Source organism: Dipodomys merriami, unplaced genomic scaffold (assembly GCF_024711535.1).
Source record: "Dipodomys merriami isolate MVZ:Mamm:240054 unplaced genomic scaffold, mDipMer1.0.p SCAF_110, whole genome shotgun sequence".
Taxonomy (NCBI): Eukaryota; Metazoa; Chordata; class Mammalia; order Rodentia; family Heteromyidae; genus Dipodomys; species Dipodomys merriami.
Window position 1 is genome coordinate 3926041 of NW_027202383.1, and position 10729 is coordinate 3936769.

Here is a 10729-nt window from a genome sequence, read left to right on the forward strand (position 1 = left end):
AAATATTTATAGAATTTAAATGTTTAAATTTAATTTTTTAATTAAATTTAATTTTTTCAAAGACTATTTCTTCTAAACTTTTGTTATATTGAAAAGTAGTCATTTCTGCTATTCTATCTGTAATCTGTACTATTCAGATAAAAAAGCAATTATCTGCCACTTGGGAAGCCCTTTTATTTAATACCTGACCTTCTTTGTCTTGTCAATTAGCATCATTGTTTATATGGAATTTATTTATGTATTGGAAAATAAATAAATTTATGGTAACTGCCAATTTTCTCTAACTTGTAAGAGGCCAAAGATTCAATCTATATCCTTGGTGAATGCCTGTTTTCTTACCTAGCCAAAATTTGAAATTTATTTCAGAAGGAAAAATGGATATCATGTGACATCTATGCTGACTGTTGCTCTTTTTTATGTGGAAAATAATTGTGTTCCTCACATATGTTGGTCAGCCTAGGAAAACTGTTACTAAGCAAGTGTTCTTCCAGATGAAATGTTTAGTGATGCTCTGTTCTTGCATGTTTGCATTCATGTGTTCTCATCACATTGAAGTTTTGACCCTTTGCTCCTTCTCTAAGGTATTTGCAATCAACCCCAGAAAAAATGACTCCAATAAGTACTTCTTCCCCAAAATTTATCTATTTAAATATTGGGTTTTCTTTTTTTTAATTTTTAATAAAACTTTATAACTTGTGCTGAGATTCTGCAGCATTTGTAAAATGCGAGGATGAACATAATGAATCTTGGAATGGATCTCAGGAAAGTCCTGTCTCTGTTCCACTCCCAGTCCTGTTAGTGCTTGAATTCAGCCCAAAAAGTCTAATTGACCTGCTCATGGTTCCCACCAACCTGGGAAAATGCCCATTCTGGTGACAAAGAACCAATGTGTCCACTTGGCAGAACTGTCAATGGAAAATCTTCAACCACTTTGGAGAACATTGTTTAACCAAGGAAGGTAATTGTCAGAATTCAGATGGATCTATTGTGCTGAACTCTCCAAAGCAGAAACCAAGGCCAACGGCTTAAACCTTCCCATTCTCAGAGTCTGTTACATCATAAACTGCACTTAAGACTCACAGAAGAGCTCTTATGTATGCTTGGCTACTGGGCATTAAAGTCTTTCTCAGCTCCTCTTACTGAAAGGTCAGCTTCTATTTTTTGGCTAAGATCATCTATTTAACTAAACATAAAAGAGAATATGTCTACGGCTCCATGCTATTGGAGTTATTTCTTTTTAAAGAATCTCCTAGAAAATACATTTGCTTTAGTACTACCTCTTCTGGTCTATTCTATAATGGTGCTTTTAGTTTTTAATTTTAATAAAATAGTAAATTTTTGTATATATTGTATTGTAAAAATACTGTGCAGAGGGCTTACAGTTACATGAGTAAGGTAATGAGTACATTTCCTATTGAGCATTGTTACCTCCTCCTCTGTTTTTCCCCTACCATCCTTTCCCTCTCTACCTCCCCAACTCCTCCCCGCCTCAAAACTTGTAAAGTTCGTTTTCAACAAAGTGTCTTGTACCTCTCATTGTTACAATGGGTCAACCTATAATTTATCTTTGTGTTTTAGTTAGTACTATTTACACACACACACACACACACACACACACACACACACAATATCATGTACTATTTTACCACTCGCTGAGAAACCTGCAAAGCCAGATTGGCTGACAGCTAATTTTCTTAAGACTGAGCCATGTTCAAGCCTAACAGGGAACTGTAACAGGACCGTAGTGATATGATTTTGCTAAAAAACACTGGCTCATTACTTCGGCCACATATTAACTAAGAGAAGGAAAACGGACAGGCAACCCAGCATTTTCCATTCTGTACTGGTCCCTTTCCCTCAGGCGTTCTTGTCTACCCTACAATCCAGGAAGGATGGGTCACCTGTCAGTTGTCCATGGCTTTGTGTATCATGACCAGGCTGTTCCTTGAAGAGCGAAGGAGATAACAACTTCTCTGGAATCCCTCTCGGTGTAAGGACTGAGATAATGACCATCACCCGAACTCAGCCCTGATAGGGACTGTGTAATTATACATGCCACTCTTCACTGGCTCTAATTCTTTGTCTCTTTAAACCTAGAGTTTATGTCTGTAACCTGAAGATGGCTGAAGATGGGCTGGCACAACAGAGCCCTTATATACTTGACAATCACGGAAAGACAAACAGTATAAACGATATTTGTGAACTAAGCTACCTTTTGCTAAACAATTCCCCCCCAACTGTTACCTGATTTAACCATAAAGCCCGAGAGAGAGGGACTTCAGTCTCTGTTTTTAAAAGCTGACGTTCAGAAATACAAAAGAATGTATTCTCAAGTCACGTCGCCACAATTAAGGAATATTAGATTCGTTTTTGTTTTTGTTTTTTTGTCGGTCGTGGGGCTTGAACTCTGGCCCTGAGGGCTGTCTCTGCGCTCTTCAGCTAAAGGCTAGCGCTCTACCACTTGAGCTACAGCGCCACTTCCAGGAATATTAGATTCATATCCACTGGTCGTAACAACGCTGTTATGTTCTAGCACAGAGTGAGCAGTGAGCAGAGAATGGAGAGCAAGGAAGAAAGTTGAGCTGTGCAGCCACTTAATCCTGGGTGGCCCTCATCTTTGCAAATCCTTCTCAGGGTTTGCTGTCATACCAGGTTGCCTGTACTGTACTGACCCTATTAAGTTTCCACACACTTTCCCTACTCTTTGGGGGGTAAATATATGCATATGTGGTAAGCTGAAGAATAGCCATGCATGACAGCTCCCACCGCAGTGGAGGATCCTGTGGAAGTTACCTGTGGCTGGGACGTTAAAATACGGAGAGGGTCCGGTTTTATCCAAGTGTGTATTAAATGTGGTTCAAATCTGCCACTAAGAAGAGGTCAGGGCATGATTTAACCGACCCTGAGGAAATGGGAAGGGCAAAACCTGCCATTCTACCAGCCAGAAGCAAGATTAAGGCCAGTGCCCAAGGAATGCAAGCCAAGGAGTCTTGGAAACCAGGATGACAAAGAACCATTCTGCCTGGAGCCTCCAGAGGGCGCACCACTCGGCCCTCATCTTCACTTGGTCCCTAGACTGAATTGAAAATTCTCATCTCCACAACTACAGGAAAAAGGAAAAACAACGTGATTTGTTACAAGTTTCTCAGTCTGTGGTGGTTATAGCAGCCACAGGAGGCTCATGGATTTATGTCATATTTATATTAATTAATTTAATCCTGATTCTCATGTAAGTTCTCTCCAATATTTTAGATGCTCTAAAGCTGCAATAATAATAATAATAATAATAATAATAATAATAATAATAATAATAATAATAATAATAATAATAATAATACAACTACTGTGCTCTTCTGAGTGTTTCCATGTTAGAGTTAAATTCCCTGTTAGTATTTGCCGTTCAGTAGTTTTATGTATTTCTAACTTGATTTGTACTGACAGGTTGCTTTCTAAAAATGTACCATTTTTCATTTTAGTCTGTGGGAGTTTTATATTTCTTATACCCTTAATAACATCAGATAGTGTGCTAGCTTTTAGTCTTTGAAGATGTGATTATTAAAAAGAGAATAATCTTTATATTTATTTTATTTCACTGAACAAGGAAGAGTTGGATCATATTTTCACATATATTATTCATTATTTTAATAAATTGATGTCCAAAGCTTCTAGACATTTTTCTATTTTGTCTTTTTATATCACAGAACAGCTTTACAAGCAATGCTTATACTATGTAATGTCATCTTTTTTTTTTAATTGTGAAAATACCGCACAGAGGGGTTACAATTACATGGGCAAGATAATGAGTGCATTTCTTATCAAGTATTGTAGCCACCTCCTTTGTTTCCCCTTCCCATCCCTTCCCATCTTCCCCTCTCCCCCCACCCAATTCTCCTCCCCCCACCAAAGTTGTAAAGTTCATTTTTTACATAATGACTTGTACATCTCATTGTTGCAATGGGTCCACCTATATCCCTATTTAAACGATTTGTTTTTTTCCTTTCCCCTCCACAAATTATACCGACATCAAATACAGTGAAAGCAGGAGTTATACCGTGGAGGAAATGTTATCATTTTATATTATACACTACTAAACTACTAAATGTTGTCATTTTCAATGTTGAAAATATGTGAGATAAACATATATTATATATATATATATATATGAAGACTATATTGTGCAGGATCATAAAATCAGGATAAAATATTTCAAAAAATGTAGGTTTAAATAGATAAACATATTTAAGATCTTTACTATTTTCCCAAAATCTTCTAATTAAGGAGTGATTATTTCTTTCAAAACAATAAAATTTTTGAAATCTTCTTTCAATAATTTGGCTAATTGGATAAGTTAAATTTTTCAGGAAGTACATGGATATATCTGATTACAGTGTGACAATATTTCCTATTTATATGTTTACCTCTTTTATTTGCTCTTTTCTGAATAATAACAGGTGCCTCTTTTCTCTTGAATTCTACTACTGTGACATGCTATTCTATGTTTTTACTGGTCCTGCAACAAGGCCAAAGAAGCTAACTTTTCCAGTGGGCATGTAACTGGTCAGTGAGTAACTAAAAGCAGCACAAAGCTTGGCATTTCCTCCTTCAGTTTGTATCTGTATCCTCTATTTTCTTAGCTTTGAGTTCCATTCCTGCTCATCTTTGCACATAATCGTACTAATCACCTCAGTATCTTTATAAACCTGGCAATATAAGATTAGTCAGTACTAAATTTACCTAATTTATTTCATCCATGTTCAAGAGCAAAACAGAAAAATAAGATTAATTAAAGAAAAAAATGACTGCTTAAGAACAGACTGTTCAGACTGTTAAATGTCAGCTTTTTACAAAATTCTGTTACAGATCCATGGACCAAGGCTAGAAGTTTCCAGTCATTGTCTTTTTTGTACACTTTTATTGTAAAAATGCTGTACAGAGGGGTTGCAGTTACATGAGCAAGGTAAAGACTACATGTCCTATTGAGCATTGTTGCCTCCTCCTTTGTTTTCCCCCTACCATCCCTTCCTTCCCACCTCCACAACTACCGGCCCCTGTCGAAGTTGTAAAGTTCATTTTCAACATAATGTTTTGTACATCTCATTGTTGTAATGGGTCAACCTGTATCCTTATTAGAGCATTTTGTTTTTTCCCTTCCCCTCCCCCAATTAGAGAAATATATACAAGAAGCAGGACACTGACATCAAATACAGTGAAAACAGGGGTTATCCTGGGGGAGAAACATACAGAAACAAAATAAATCACATGGTACATTATAAACACATTAGAAACAATAGCAAGAAAGAAAGAAAAAATGATTGTGCCCCTATCTTGAGGTTCATTTCACTTAGCATCATCTTATATGGTCATATGTACATAGCTTTTGACCTTTTCTGCTTGTCCTACACATGCACTAGATATTGCAAATAAGGGAAATCATGGGACCTAAGTTTCTTTGGGCCTGGCTTACTTCATTTCATATAGTGTTTCCCAGACCAGCAGAGCTGTGCAGGCTGATCCCTCCATGATGTGACTGACATTATCCCATGATGGAATGGAGCCTGCATCCCTCCCCCTGAGTGATCAGATCATGAAAATGGAGCGTCCTCTCAAGCCAGGAAGGCGACTGCACGGCCAACTTGCAAAACCATACTGGAGAGAAGGTCAGCCAGACTACTGTTTATTCAATCTTCATTAATTAATGATTCATATTCCCCCCCCCCCCCCGCCCCAGTCGTTTCCATTTAAACTTCAAGTTCATGTCAGTACCTCTGGAGACAGACCTGGGATGTTTGTTCCCTCTTATCATCCAAAAATAACCGTTCTCAGCCAATTCTTTTCCTTCTTTTCTCGCCATTACTTGAACATTTCTTGAACTTGAGCCCATTTGCTTCCAAAATGTAAGCCATTAGCACTTCACAATCCTGCTTCTGTTTGCTTTCTTTGTTGAGATGGTCAGAATCAGGCCTGGAGATTAGATTAGGACGTGGGGTAAGGCTCTAGTACTGGAACTATTTATTAAGAGTCATAAAAAGGAAAACCAGGTTGTGCAATATAATTTGGTTTAAGAGCATATGGAAATCTTCTTTACATTTATATTATAGCATACTTAACTAGTAATGGAGTTGTTTCCTGGAAGAAAGATTTAGTGACTAGCTAGTGTCCTAAATTAGAAATCCTCTACAGCTAGACTAGAAAGGCTGTCCTTCAGAATTATCCCATCTGCCAAGGTCCTCCTTTCTCACTTTAATTCTATTTAAGTGATGTTTATAGTGTTGGGTCTTTGTTTCCTTACACCTTTCTTTGTCAGTAATTCATGTGTGTGTGTGTGTGTGTGTGTGTGTGTGTGTGTGTGTGTGTGTGTGTGATATTTTTCACATTACTGAGCTTTGAACTCAGAATCTCATGTTTGATCTTCAGATGCTCTATCACCGAGCCCTGCTTCAGTTGTACTACTCTCATTTGTCTAGTTTTGCTTTTGCTTTCTGTGTTAAAGATTCTTATACAAAGATTTGCCCAACCCATTATCCTTAGGTTTTCTTTTAACAGTTGCATAGTTTCAGGTTGGTATAGATTCTTAAACAAAGGTTTGCCCAATCCAATATCCTTTTAATAGTTGCAGAGTTGCAGGCCCTAAATCAAGTTCCTTAATTATTTTGTGTGTATTTTGTATCTGGTGAGAGATAAAGGTCTAGTCTCATTCTTGACTATATTGATATCCAATTTTTTTCAGTACTATTTATTGAAAGACTCCATTTTTTCAAAATGCTATAATTTAATGACTTTGGATGACATTTTCTTAAAGAAAAAATAGTCTATGAGCAGGGCCATTGTACCACCTTATTAATTTGCAGTGTAGAAATGACAAAAACTAAATACTACTCCATCTGCATTAGAACTAAACCTACAATAGAAACTTCATTTGTTCCATATCCTTCCTATCAAAGCTAAGAGCCAATCACAAAGTCTCCCATGAACAAAGACATTTTTTGAATAGTGCTCACATTTCAGTCACATCCCAGAATTCTACATAGCTACAATGACCTAATTAAGTTAGCAATTTATATTGTGTACTGTATCAGGAATCAATAATCAAGGATTATATTACAAATTCAAATAACATTTTTTTTACCTTCCCAGTTTGGAATGCTTCATTTCATTTTAACTTAGAGTGTCATTGACATGATCTCTCAAAATTTCTTAATGTCCACATTATACAGTGTTCAGCAAGGAGGACTTCACACAGTGCATCACATAAGCTAAACAACTCTCAGTGTTTTAACTGGAGGACTGTGATGCCAATTTGTGCTTATATCTGTAACTCTTCTCTGTATCGACATGTATTTTTTCCCTTTTACAATTTTCAGGGTTATTTTTTGAGATTATATACATAGTCTTTTCCCAATATACTTTCACTTTTTAAAGTTTTTTGTTGTTTCACTTTATTCATTATAAAACTTATAAATACAAGCATGTGCCATATATAAATTTGCTACTTAGATTTTTTGATGACTAAGAAGACAAAATGATTCTGATATCTTAAATTAACCTATAAAACTTTACTGTGGAATAATGGAGGGTTATGGAAATGCTGAAATAGGTTTCCAGTGCATTGGGATGTTTTATGAACACTTCCTCATTTTAAAATGAAAAGCAAAATAACTCGAGGACATTTGTATGATCAAGGGGCACAGAAAGGCACAGAAGCCAAGAGGGACACAGAGATAGTTTATCATGGTACAGACAGAAAAACAGGCAGCCATTTCTTTAGTTTCTACTTGAAGGCAGGATTATTACATGAAAGACCTAATCTTCAAAAGAAATGAGATCCTTCCATAAATTTTGGTGGCTGGGGTGGGGTGGGGATTGCAATCATTTGAAGTAACTTAGTGACCACCTGTGCAAGAAAAAAAATGAAAATAATGTAAGAGGCTCTCTATGTACTGGATCAGGTAGCAATCTTCTGCAAATGTTTCAACATTTCTCTCAGTAGAATATCTGCAGGATTATTATGCTTCAAACCTTTGCCCCTAAGCATTCATGTAGACTGACTTTTCAATTTCAAGGGATTTCAGTACAGTTCCCTGCAATTTATCATGTGAAAGGAATTAACAAGAAAGAAAATGGAAGCACATTCACACTTGCCAAAGCATTTCTCCCTCAGATGGAGAAAAAGCTACTGAAAGAATAATACAAGGAAGATGACTTTGGTCCTTCAAAAACAGAAAAAAAATATACTTCTAGCCCCAGTTAGTAAAACCAGCCTTCCTTGTCCTACAGAATATGAATATGCACCTGCTACACAATAGAAAGCAGCTTTAATCCAGCTCATTATCACACAGGTTCAGGCATGCTAAGGGTCTGGGTTTTTTCACAAGGCATTCTGATAAGTATTATCACATGTCTCTACATAGAAGACAAATTCAAATTACTTTTTTTTTACCTTCCCAGTTTGCCTAACAAAAAATTAACTTCAAAATATGGTTTTAAGCCAAAGTCAATATATAAATTCATTGCCCAAGCAAAGTCATACATTTAGTCTCACTTAGCGCTAATATCTGTGTTTTTGCTTTTGGCCTCACTACTACAATGTTCGCATTCACTTTTCTGAATTAATCATTGAATATCTATTCTTCTGTGATTTCTTATACAACTATTTCCCAGTCATCCAACAGACACCTAAGTTCTCGTTATTATTACTGGATAGATAGCTGATAGTTTAGAGATTCAACAAAGCAAATTTTCCTTTGCATCTCTGTGCTCTTCTTTGCTACATACAGCAGTCCTGCCCTTTTTGCCTCCAGCCTTCTATAACTTAAAGGCTGATAGCTAAGGGACCGAGTGAGGAGTTTTCAAAATATAGAGAAAAATATAATATAGTTTTCATCTATCCACACAGTACTGTGGGACTATTAAATTGCAATCTCCAAACTGCAAGCTTTTCAGTCATTGGAATATATCTGAATTTATGCTATATCTGAACACTAGCAGTTCCAAACTACATTGAAGACTCGGAGAAATAGAGATGCAACAGAGGCACCTCCATTTTCATATTCCTGAACCCTAAGAACTTACTGGAAGCAGAGAAGGAAAACCTAATACCAACAACAGTAGTGTGATCTGGTGTGCACTAGAATAAGAAAGAACATGGGTGGAAATGGGCACAGCAATCAAAAAGTGTCAAGAATGAACATGTTGACCAAAAGGAGCAAGAGCTCCTGCTCTACCAGCTACTGAATAGTCCAGAAAAAGAAACTAACAATAGATGCTGGAGGGGATGTGGACAGAAGGGAACCTTACTGCATTGTTGGTGGGAGTGTAAACTTGTTCAACCACTTTGGAAAGCAGTATGGAGGTTCCTCAAAAGACTCCACATAGATCTCCCCTATGACCCAGCAATCCCACTTTTGGGCATTTACCCAAATGTTCACAAACAAGGCCACACTAAAGCTACCAGCACGACTATATTTATTGCAGCACTATTTACTATAGTCTAAGATATGGAACCAACCCAGATGCCCCTCAGTAGATTAATGGATCAAGAAAATGTGGTATATATGCACAATGGACTTTTATGCCCCATTAGTTAGGAAATGGAAAGGCTTGGAAAAAATTATATTAAGTGAAGTAAGCCAGGCCCAAAGAAAATTGGTCCCAAGGTTTACCTTATTTGTAATAACTAGTATATGTCTGAGTCAAGCAGAAAAGGTCAGATAAGTTCATGTTAGGGAAATGAACCCTTAGATATGTATTCAAATGTTTTTTTTCTTTCATGCGATTGTTTCTAACACATTTATAAGATGATTTCTTTGTTCCTTTGTATGTCCCTCCCCCACAGTATAACCCCTGCTTTCACTGTATTTGATGTTGGTATAATTTGTGGAGGGGAAGGGAAAAAACAAATCATTTAAATAGGGATACATGTGGACCCATTGCAACAATGAAATGTACAAGTCGTTATGTTGAAAACGAACTTTACAACATTGGTGGCAGGAGGAGGATTGGGACACGGAGTGTGGGGAGGGGCTGGGAAGGGATGTGAAGGGGAAACAAAAGAGGAGGATACAATGCTTAATAAGAAATGTACTCATTATCTTGCCCATGTAATTGTAACCCCTCTGTACAGTATTTTCACAATAAAAAAAGAAACTAAGTATTTTTAAATGGAACTGCACTTCCAAAATTGTTATGTATATACTAATCTGTTTTAAAGTTTCTTCTTAAAACCCATATCCCATTGTTCCAAAGTGAAAGTTCTGATTTTTACACTTAATGTTTTTTAAATAAAGACCTCCTGTTTTACACATACCCTTTTCAATTTTCCTTATAACATCATGAGATTCACTCATAAAAAGCATCACGAATCTATATATTATAGATGATAGATGATAGATGATAGATGATAGATAGATAGATAGATAGATAGATAGATAGATAGATAGATAGATAGATGATAAACAGATAAATCACACATAATCATAAAAGGTGCTCTAAATTGTCTCTAGTTGTTCTTACAAGAATAATGCTTTCTCCTGGTATGACTAAGAAGAGATACATGTTCAGGGTTGTAACAACAAACTTGTGAGAAAAAACTCAAGCCTGGGAATTAGACAAACTAAGTAAGCTACACCCTTGGGTAAATTCAACAATTCCTAGGTTCTGAAATCAAGGAATTCACATTAATCCATGTATAATTTTTAAAAATAACTTGGATCTTACTGAAAAAAACTGTGAG